Below are 12,334 nucleotides of genomic sequence, written 5' to 3'. Positions count from 1 at the left end.
TATCAACAGGAAACACCTACATCAATGGGACACTGGAGTTGGGGTCAGGAGGAGCCTGGTTCAAATCCGATCTTAGCTGTTTGCTGATTGTGTGGCCCTCAGCAAGTCATTTAATATTTATGTTCCTCAGTTGCCTTATCTATAAAATGAAACAGTTGGACTTGATAACTTCTATGGGTCTTTCTAACCCTGAATCCATAATCTCATATTCCGACATTTTAATTATCTTCAGTGTATACTCCTTGAAAATAGGATCAATATGCTAGCTATCTGCATCATTTGTTCCTAAAATAATGTCTTCCACATGGTAGGCATTTAATAAGTAATTGTGGAATTGAAGTCTCTTGAATCTTTAAAATGCCACATGTATCATTTTTCTTTATTTTAAAATTCACCCAACTTTTCAAGAAAAATTAATATGCATCAACTTGTCATCTAACTGGAATTTGGGGGAGATCCTCTATTATTTAAAAAAATGTTTTTAGGTTTAGAGAAAATTGTTTTGATCTATACTACACAAGAAAATTTCCTTGTAAGCTTAGCAATGTCATGATTATAAATCTGTTGAAACCCAGAAAAGTGCCTAAAGAATAGATCTAATAACATAAATTATGGTTTTAATATTTGTATTTTGAAAAATTATTTTCCCAGAGCCCTACAGATCTACAGAAAAAAACTATAGGAATGAATCCTTTGAATCTATTGTCTTCATCATTTTTGTCACTTAATAATAACCCATTATGTTCAAAAACCATAATTTGTTCATCCATTCCCCAACTAGGGAGTACCTACTTTGTTTCCAGTTCTTTGCTATAATACTGAAGTGTTGATAAAAGTCAATTCAGTCATTAAAGCAACATGAGACTGAAAAATGGAAAAAAACAAAGATCAGCAACTAAGTATAAATTATGGAGAAATCCGCAAGGACACTGATTCACAAAATTGCTACATGGGCAGCTTTCTTTTTAGAGTATTAGTTTCATGAGAAAATGTGAACAAATGTGGCATAGTGAAAAGAATTCTGGACATGGAGTCAGGAGGGTCCTGGGTCCTCATATACCTTAAATATATTAGAATGTTTTTATATAGTTGGTGACCATATAAAATTTAGCAATCATGCCTGCTTTGTTCTTGCTGACCAGATGAACTCATTCACCCTCCTCATGATGTTGGCAGAATATCATAGATGTGCTAGACTCAGCTGTATTCAGCATTCCCAGCTCTGCACAAAAGTAGTCAGAGACGCATGAAGATTAAATTCAAAGCAAACACTGGCACTGCTTCTGGTAACAATGTGAAAACAATGAAAGCTAGTAAAAATCCATACTGATGAAATCATAGGCTCAGATGTAAAACAAAACAAAAGGTCAATGGTAACCTGATGAATCTTGTAATGTTGTGTCTTTAAAGTCCGATTTTGGGTTCCGCGCCACAGAAGATTAGAAATGGACTCCGTTTGTTTTGCTGCAGGTTGGAACTGCTTATCTTCATGGGACTAGCCTGGCCAACAAAGTGAGTTCCTCTTCGATATGATTGGGAGGGGCAGGGTACCATGGTGTGCCATGTGGAGAGCTGGGCTGCATTCCTATCCTACTTTTCACACATACTACCTGGAACATCCTTGTCAAGGCATAGCTTCTCATGGCAACTTCTAAGGCTATAGATTGCCTGTGTGCACACCAGGAGATGAATTTTCATGCAAGGAGTTCCTAATATTGATGAAATCCCAGATCTAGCCTTTAAAAAAAATGAACAAACAGTCACAATAGCTCACACTTGTCTAATGTTTTAACATTTCAAAAGCACGTTATCATCACATTCCTTTAAAGTAGCACAACATCTTCATTTTATATGCCAAGATGTATTTGGGGGGTTCAGGGAGGACACACACCTCTGGTGTGAGGTTTATCTAGCCCTTTTCAGGGCTGCTCATCTACTTTTGGGGTCCATCTTAACCCAGCTCTCACCTGCAGCTCTAAGATATATAGCATGTGCAACAACCATACCTTGATAAAACCACCTTCATAGATGAGCTAAACCAGGTTGAGGGTATCCAACAGGCATCAAACCTGCTGGTAAGTTAGGAATATGTCTACCCCAAGCACGTAAAGATGTCCCCCAGCAGAATGGGCAGGTGAGAACAATTTGTTCCAACAGCCATGAAGGCAGCTGAAGTAGGCACTGTGGAGTGTTTACAGCTTGCTCAGACACCAAGATTATCTACTGCATTCTGAGCCATTACCAATTGTCTTCACTTTTGTCTTGCCACTGGATTTCAGTTGACGTTGGAGAGAGTGAGGATGATGACTTTGTGCAAATCTGCCTCACTTAAATCCAATTTATGTACAAGTCAAGACATCATCCAGGACATCGTTGGTCCTTTTAAAAAATGAAGAATGAACAACAATATTCCAGGAAATTTGGACACAGAGTGGTAAAGTGAATGAGCAATGGTCCTACAGTAAGTTTCAAAGCTAAAGTTTGAAACCAGATTTCCTAATATCAAGTCCAGTTCTTTCTTATACCTGCAGTTAATCTAGATGTGAGCTTTCATTTATTCATGCCACTGAAATGTGCTTCACTTGGATCAATGGCTTCTTTCCAATTTGGATTCTATGAAATTTCTACATCAAATTCTTGTTGTTCATTTTTTGTTCTGGAAAAGGACCAGTGACATCAGGAGGGTGATGTCTTCACGTGCAAGTGACTTGGATGTAGGTGAGGCAGAGCCGTGCAAAGTCCATCAGTCTTGTTCTCTCTTACAGTCATTGAAGTCCAAGGGTAAGACAAAGACCAAGATGACTGGTGATGGCCCCAGATACAGTGGGAGACCTTGGCCTTTCTAAGCTTCTTGTTGTTGTGTTTGTCCTTCGTTCTCAAAGAGGACCATGACATCAAGATGAAGGCCTTTCCCAGGTCTCAGTTTGTCTGAGGCAATGCCCATTCAGTAATTAAAGGCTCGGTAAGAACTGAGGCAAAAGATGGCCTAGTTTGCCTTCATGAAAGAATCAGTCTGGTAGGGGAAGACCCTCAGAGTTTCTGGCCTGAACGGAAACAATTGCTAGTTACACTCATTCTCAGCCATCAAAACTCAAACAATGAGCAAGTGAGGCTTGGGTTGAGATCTATTACTGTCCATTCAGTGAAAGCCAGAGTGATTTGATTTTAAAGGCATAGTCAAGTAGGTTCATTTGAATCACAATAGGTTTTAACAAAGCCTAGTTTTTCAGAGTTATATTTCAAGAAATCATGAATGAAAACTACATGAAACAAGAGCTGATTTCCCGGTTTTGGGGGAGGAGAGAAACAATGATAGAATAAATTTATAGGGGAGAAAAAATCTACCCCTCAAGTCCCAAGATACCTTTCAAAGCATAACCATTCAAAATCTATATTCCTTTGGATGGAGCACGCACATGTAAGTTATGATCCCCAACATGGATAGGAAAACAAAGAGGAGAAGGGATAGGAGGAAGGCAGTTAATGAATGAATGATGTTTTTTTACATCTTTCTGTTTCCATTTTGGATATTTTTCTGCTTATTTCTTGTACACAATGAGGGACTGTTTGGAATACTCAGACAAATCAACCCATTTCAGTTTTTTAAAGTGTCATGAGTCAGAAATGAATCAGAACAAGCAATAGGGCTTTGCTCTAGGGTATCTAAGATCTGGGAAACATGACCCCAACCCTATAATTCTCCTACACCCCTCAGGCCTACAAAGGTCCTGTACTATGGCCTTTAACATCTACAACACAACCATCTCACATCTTCACCTACCACTGGGCTATCATCTCTCATTCAGTGGTTTCATATCCTTATGTTCCTCTCACAGGGCCACTGGCTAGCCTGCTATGCTTGTTCTCTGTAAAGATGTTCTCATAGCATCCCATGATAGAGGAAGTTGACCACTGCTCCTCCTTCCTACACCACTGTAGACCTCACCAGTGACCATCAGCTACCTTCCCCTTTCTCCTGGAACTTTTAGGGAATGGGGGTTGGGGCTGCTTAGTGACTTAGGCCCTCTTAGATCCTCTGGGGACAGGTCTTCTCTCCTCTCCACCTAATGCAATTGCACCCAAACAAGGATGAGTGACCTCTAAGCCCTGACCACAATGAAAGTTCAGAAGGCCCATTCTGAGGGCTAGCTAAGGTAGAGTCCTGGGGTCTTCCTTCTTTCTAGCTGATCTCTACCTTCTCCAGACCTTGGCCACACTGTTGTTGTGCAAGTTAGCCAAGAAATGACTGCTCAGAGATTAGCAATGATTCCAGGGTGTCCTGGGTGCTCTGCTGACCTCCACATAAATAAGGACATGTTACAGGGTCTTTCCCTACCAAAGTCTTATATCCTAAGGAGTTCTTTCCTATAATCTATGCATTTGCCCCAGAAACCAGAAATTCTAGTGATGACTTAATAAAGAAGGTGGTTCAAACTACTGGCTAAAATTAGATTTTGGTATCATTACCGAAAGTTTAATTATCCATGATATAGGCAATTCCCATCTACTACAAATTTAATTTGCCAAATGGCCATTCTACCCATTCCATACTACCTAATTAAAACTCAAAGTTCATTTCTCATTACCTTCATGCTGTGAGAGACAAAGACAACAATGAATATACAGTAAGATTCAGTTGAAAGCCAGTTTTAATAACTCAACTCAGTAAGCATTTATGAAGTACCTCCTATGTCCCAGGAACTAGGCTAAGTACTGAGGACAAAGAGACATAAATGAACATGGAACCAGCCTTCAAGGACTTTACACATTATAGTGGTAGAAAAGGAGAAATCAACATGCACAGGGATAAGTAAATTTTTAAAAATATGTAAAGTAACTTTGGCTGAGAGAGATGGAAAAAGGTTTCCATCCCACTGGAAGCTGTACCTTAGCTGACTCTTAGCCATATCTAGGGATTCGTGAGGCAAAGGTAAAGAAAAAGAACAATGCTGGCATGGGGGACAGACTTTACAGAGACATAGAGGCGAGAACAGAATGATGCCGAGAGAGGAATGATTTGTTAGTGTTTTTAATTGTCTTTTTTTAAAGTCCATGCTAATGAGCTGATAGTGCAGCTAGGTGGCACAGAGGATAAAGTGCTGTGCCTGGAGTCAGGAATACTCATTTTCATGAGTTCAAATCCAGCCTCAGCAGCGTGACCCTGGGCAAGTCACATAACCCTGTTGGCCTTAATTTCCTCATCTGTAAAGTGAGCTGCAGAAGGAAATGGAAAACTTCTCCAGTATCTTTACCAAGAAAACCCCAACTGGGGTCAGTCACAATTGAACAACAACAACGATCTAGTACGTGTTGTTTTGTTAAGGAAATAACACAAAATGGGTCCCCCACAGAACAGCTCATTCCATTACTGGGTGACCCTAATTGTTAGGAAAGTTTTGTGGTTGTTTTTTACATTCATGTAAAATCTACTTCTGTGCGGCTTCCAAACTCTGATCCTAATTTAGCCCTCTGGCACTTGTACATCCCTTCAGATACATGAAAATAGGTTGCAAAGATGACCTCTAACATCTCTTTTGATCTATATAAGGTCCTACGTCTACACTAAGTTTTCTCTTTTCCAGACTATACATTCCCAAGTCCTTCAGCCAAACTTCATGTGGCATAGCCTCCAATCTCCATTGCGGTCACCCTCTTCTGAACACTCTCCAGCCTAATAGTCTGCCTAAAATGTCACCCTCAGAACTAAACACAGTGCTCCAGCATCTAACCAGAACAGAGTACAGAAGGACTCTTCACCATCTGTTTTATAAACCCTATGCTTCTCCTCATGTATCCTCAAATAACATTTTTTTTTGGCTGCAAACGTTTCATATCCAACTTGAAGTTCATGAAAAACATCTACATCTTTTTCCCATGAAGTTTTGCCTAAACATGCCTCCCTGATTCTGTAATTGTGAAGCTGGGTTGTTTGTTTCTTCAGCTCGTGTAGGATTTTACATTTATCCTTGTTGACTTTCATCTTCTGAGATTCAATCTATTATGCCAACCTATCAAAATGTGGGTCCTATCATTCAATATGTTAGTTGTCCCTCCCAGCTTTGTGTCATCTGCAAATTTTATAAGCATGACATCTATCCCTTTATCCAAATCAAAAAATGTTTTAACATGGGGACAAGGAGAGATCCCTGGGCACTCTAGAAGAGTTCTCCCTCCGAGATGAAATAGATACATGACAATAACATTCATTTATTGAATACATACAACTTTGAGGTAAGCTCTAAAAGTCAATTTTAATGTTTCAACTTGTTATGGAGAAATCTACCCAAAGAAGGCATCTGTTCAAACATCTCCAAACAGTTGTTTAAACCTGGGCTATCAATTCTAAGACAGTAAGCCACAATCGTTGCGAGTGAAGCTCATTCCTGGCTTACTAGCTCTTCATTTCAAGTCTGTGATATGATAGATTTGCATTTTAGAGTGCAAACTTTGAAATATATGAGACCCTATCAAATAATCAACGTGTTAACTAACTTTATTTTCAAGTCTATTTTATGACATAAAGCATCACAGTACTATTTTCCATCACTATGTACATATATATATACATATGTATATATACATATATGTCATGCATATAAAATTTGAGAAATACAAAATCTGACAAAAAATAGACAAAAGTTCATGTGAAAAAGATATAGATGTTTTTCGTGAACTTCATATATAAGTGCATGTATATGTGTATATACATACACATATGTACACATTATCCACACACACATTATATAAATATATATATATATACATTAGCTATTTGATACCAAGTCCTTGGTAAATAATGCTACCTCCAATTATACCAATATTCCTAAGAGAAAATATTTTATACCTTATAGTGATCTCCTTGGCAGCACAATTTTTGAGAAAACACTGTGAGGGGAAAGCAGGAACTGTCCAGATTCCTGTTTTCCATTACCACAGATGATTGAGTTGCCTGTATATGACTCATTATCCAGGTTTGGAAATTGCAGTGGCCAGGTCCCTACCAACACGACTCGCTGGAGTATGCAATTACAGTGGAAGAATAGGGCGGGCACAGTGAAAGTGTGTTCTACCTCCCAGCATTCCAAGGACAGAGAAGAGTGCAGACAAAGGCAAGAGTGCTCCCAGTTCAGGGATTCATTTTATAATGTTTTAAGTGTCTACTATGTACAGCACATTATGCTATGTACTGCTGAGATGAAAAAAATCTTACCTTGGAGTATCTAGAAGATAAAATAAGTTCACAAATGACTATAATAATAAAAAATGGTGGGAGAGGGTTGCTATGGACTTCTGATTTATCAATAATTATGATAGGTTGATAGTAATTGCGAAAAATTTTTATCAGTATGGATCAGAAAAATCAGAATTAATCTGTTTTGTTGTTGAATGGAGAAAATAAGTAGAATTTTAATGAAGTCTGTGTGAATGCATTTATATCTGTGTGTGGTATCATTTATATTTGTCAGTCTATGGGAAACTGTTAAAATGACCCAAGAAAAAACTTACTGAAGAGATAACAATCCATCATCAAAGACAGCCCATCTACGCTGAGGCATCATTCAGTGCTGGGCCAGATAATCAAGAGGAGACTGATGGACTTAAGCCAAATAGTGGCACCAAGCTAAGAAGAAAGAGGTTTTAAAATAATACAAGCATGCTTCATTGTATTGCACTTGGCAGATATTGCTTTTTTTTTTTTTTTAAACAAATTGAAGGCTTATGGCAACCCTCCACCAAGGAAATCTATTGGAGCTGTTTTTCCAACAGAGTATGTTCTCCTCATGTCTATGTCACATTTTGGTAATTCTCACAATATTTCAAACTTTTTCATTATTATTATAACTGCTATGGTGATCTGTGATCAGTGATCTTTGACGTTACTATTGTATTGTTTTGGGGTGCCACAAACCACTCCCATATAAGACTGGGAACTTAATCGATAAATCTTGTGTATTCTAACTGTTCCACCAATCAGCCATTCTGTCTTGCTCCATCTCCTCAGACCTCCCTGTTCCCTGAGATACAATAATATTTAAATTAAGCCAATTAATAACCCTACAACGGCATCCAAGTGTCAAGGGAAAGGAAGAGTCAATTGATGCGGCAAATTTCATTGATGTCTTATTTTAAGAAATTTTCTCAGTCAACTCATCCTTCAGCAACCACCATCTTAATCAATCAGCAGCCAACAACATCCAGGCAAGACCCTCCACCATAAAAAGATTATGACTTTCTGAAGGCTCAGATGATGGTTAGTATTTTTAGTAATAAAGTATTTTAAGGTATATACATTATTTTCTTAGACATAATACTCATATATATAGACTATAGTACATTTTAAACATAACTTTTATATGTACTAGGTAAACCAAAAATTTCGTGTGACTTCCTTTATTGTGATACCTGCTTTATTGTGTTGGTCTGGAATTGAACTCCCACTCTCTCCAAGATATGCCTGTATAGAAAATGTTCAGCTAAAAGGGGCTATGCAAATCCCCTCTGAATTTCTGTAAGAAAGCAAAGAAATAAGAGACATTGCATAAAAACTGCAATGACTCCTCTTCTTTGTGACACCATCAGGAACTTGGTTACCCCTTCATGTTTTAGCTATCTATAGGCAGATATGGATTGTGTGAGAATGTATAGAAACATGTGGAGGGGGAGAAGAGGAGGAATGAATTGGGAACTGAGAGAAAGAGTATATGAATGAGTTTTAGGGTAAATCAAATTTTATGATCAATAAATCTTTGAACAGCAGAACTCTGTGTTTGTTGTTTTGTCCTAAATCTGCTCTCCACCGTTCTCACACTTTGTCCTTGGCAGCATTACGTGAAAGCCTGTCTATCTTTCAAGACACACAGAATTTCAACAGGGGGAGATGGTCACACCCCAGTCCTATTCTCACATACTGAGAGCAGAGCCATTGCATGGACTCAAAGGACATCACCTGACCCCTTTAAGTGGGTGACTAAAGTTGGTTCTGGAAAATAACTTTAAATTTTGTGGTTGCTTTTTTTTACTCTTGCTTCTTCTACATGCAAAAAAAAAAAAATCTATACCAACAAATCAATTGGACTTTAGAATAGCATTAAAAGCTGAACTAAATTAAAAATCATGCTAAATGAAAGTGATCCCAGCAAATTATATTATTAAACAGCTGATTTCTTTTTTAGGGCATCATCTCTAATTGCTTAGTGATGTGGCTTACTGTAAAAGTTAGTAGATTCCTGATGAAATTACTGGCTGAAGTCATTATTATATGACCAAAAGAAGAAGAGGACAACGACAACGAAGACAAAAAGAAGCATAATATTTCTCAGATGGTGCTCTAATCAGCAATTACCACCTGACTGGGGAAAGCAAGGGTTCTCTTTTACAAATATGTCTTTCATAAAAATTTAATGTTGGCTTTGGAGGGGAAAATTTTAGTAAACAATATCAGAAAATTCAGAGAGAATGGAAAGAAAGGGATATTGTGGCATTTTGGCTGTCTTTAACAAAGCCAGCTGCTCAGCTATTGACTAATGATGTTGCTTGGCATTAACATGACATTTTCATTGACAAACAAGTTATTTTAATTTCTTTAATACCTCCGGGAAGAAGATAAGATTTATTATCTCCAGTTTATGAGGCAAAGGACTAAACTTGGGAAACAGAAAGGTTAATTGACATGCCAAACTGTTACGGTAGAATTTGTGAACAACAAAACCAGAGTTCAGAAATATCTACCCTGAATAAAATGTTTGGGCCATTTTCATTCATTCATTCATTCATCAAAATAAATATTAGCTGCCTTCTCAGTGCCATATTGGGGGAAGGGAGTAAAATGTAAGGTTTAACTAAAATATATTTCCTACCTTATAGCAGGCAGATAAAAGACAAACATAGATTAATATACAATGTCATAAGAGTCACAAGACATAATGATGTGCAAGTTGCAAAGAAGAAGGTCCTTACCTGATGGAAATTGGGAGTGGAGTCAGGGACTATATTTGAGTTAAGCTTTACAGTATGGGTAGACATTCAAAAGGTAAAGAAAGACCTTTTCAATCATTGAAAATAGCATGGGCCAAGGTAGAGAGACAGCTACAATGTTAGAATTCTTTGGGGTACAGAGAGTAATTGAATTTTACTGGAGCATAGAGTGCCTAGAAAGAATATGAGATAAGGATACATGAGTGGGGCTGGCTTCAGATTGTTAAGAGCCTTGAATGTCAGGTAATGGAGTTTGACATTTACTCAATAGGTAGTAGAAAGTTGCTGAAGATTTCTTGGTATAAAGACAGAACCAGATCTATTTTGGCGTTATTGTGTAGGATGAACTGAAAAGGGAAGAGATATGAATCGTTGTTATAAGGCAAACTATAATAGTCCAATGCAGGTGATGACGAGAATGGTGGAAGTGGGGATAAAAAGAGGGTACAGGGCTAAAATTCCACCTTCTAAAAGAGGTTTTCCCCAGCCCCTCTTAAGTCTCATGCCTTCCCCCTGTTAATTATTTCCTATTTATCCTGGATATAGCTTGATTTGTATATATTTGCTTGCATGTTACCTCTTCCATTAGAGCTCCTTGAAGGCAAAAATTATATTTTGCCTCTTCTCATATACCCAGCACTTAGCACAGTGCCTGGCATCAGGCCACTGGATCCAGATGGCTCAGGAGCAGAAAGTGAGGTTGGTGACCTCGCACAGCCCTCTCTTACTCAAATCAAAGTCATGTCATCATCTTGATGTCATGGTCCTCTTCAAGAATGAAGGACAAACACAACACAACAAGTAGACACTTTTAAAATGTTGACTGATTGATATGAGAAATAAGAGATAGAGAAGAGTCAAACAAGTAGAGTATTGACTGAGAAGGGACCCTAATAAGACTAGTGAAGTCAGAAGGAAGACTAGATTTAGGGGTAAAGATGACCATTCCTATACAGAGAATGAGTTTGATGTGATAATGAGAGATCTAAGTAGATTTCTGTAAGCAGCTGGAGATATGGTCCTGGAACTCAGGACATGAGACATGGAATTAAGAGTCATCTACATCATTGACACTATGAGAATAACTAAGATTGCTGAATACGAGAGCAGAGAAGACAAACAGATAATGTGGTTGACAAATAACTACATTAACTTATTAGCAAGAAGACCAAGACAGAGAAGAGTCTATTGAAGAAGAACCATGAATATGTTGTCTCTGCAGCCAAGAGGGGAAAGGGTTTTGAGTAGGTAGAATAGCAGCTCCCTGCCCCAGAGACTTAGCCTTGCCTCCAGCCCCAACCCAGAGACCTTCGTCTGGGAAGCTGATCATTCCTAGATGGGACCTGGCAACTGCCTCTGAAGGGGGTTGCAGCCCTGCTACCTTGGCTCCTGTGAAGACACAAAGTACTCACCACCAAAGTCCTTCACACTGTTAAATAGTTAAATAAACACCCCAGAAAGAGGTAGGGTTTTAGTAATGGAAATGACAAGAAAGAAGATGCACTACCATCCATCTGCCTCACCCCTCTATCCTAAGGGTCCCTAAGTAGCCAAAACCTACTATCTATACTGTTTATCTCCCCATTACAATGTGGGCTCATTGAGAGGAGAAACTGTCTTCTATTTGCATCTGCCAGTATACAGAGTGTATAATGGTTTTTTGGTTGGTTGGTTTTTTTTTTATTCATGTCATTACAAGGAAAGAGGACAGTGCATAGTGAAGATGTGGAGGCATCAAGTAAAGAAAGTTTTCAAGAAATTTAGCAGCGGTGGAAATGGAAGAGATGAGCTAGTATCAGAGTCAAGGAATAGAGAAGGGTGATCAGAGGGAGAAAGTGAACTTCTGCAAAAGAGATGACCAAGGAGCAAGGTAAGTCACTAGGTTCCATGTTCCCTGGGACTGTGCATCCTCATCTTCACTCTACTCCCTCCTTTACTATCTCTTTCTCTGTAATCAAATCAGTACCATCATTGCCTTGGAAAAGTGTACCAGCAAAATGCCCTATTGTTTCTTTCAACATTTTCAACTTCATTCTCATGTCCTGAGCTCCAGGACCGTACCTCCAGCTGCCTACAGAAATCTACTTAGATCTCTCAGTAGCACATCCAACTCAGTGTCTCTAAAGAAATGGCTATCATCTTTATCCCTAAATCTAATCTTCCTTCTGACTTCACTATTCCAATTTAGGGTCCCCTCTCAGTCTCCAATACTGATTCCCCAAATTATAACCCCCTTCCCTGGCCACCATCCCCTCTACGTATGGTCTCCCCTATTGGGATGTAAGCTGTCTGAGGACAGGGACCATCATGCTTTTGTACTTCTATCTCCAGCACTTAGCATAGTGCTTGGCACATGGTG

Source organism: Notamacropus eugenii, chromosome 4 (assembly GCF_028372415.1).
Source record: "Notamacropus eugenii isolate mMacEug1 chromosome 4, mMacEug1.pri_v2, whole genome shotgun sequence".
Lineage (NCBI taxonomy): Eukaryota > Metazoa > Chordata > Mammalia > Diprotodontia > Macropodidae > Notamacropus > Notamacropus eugenii.
The sequence above is the reverse complement of the archived record's forward strand: the minus strand, read 5'-3'. Positions refer to the sequence as shown.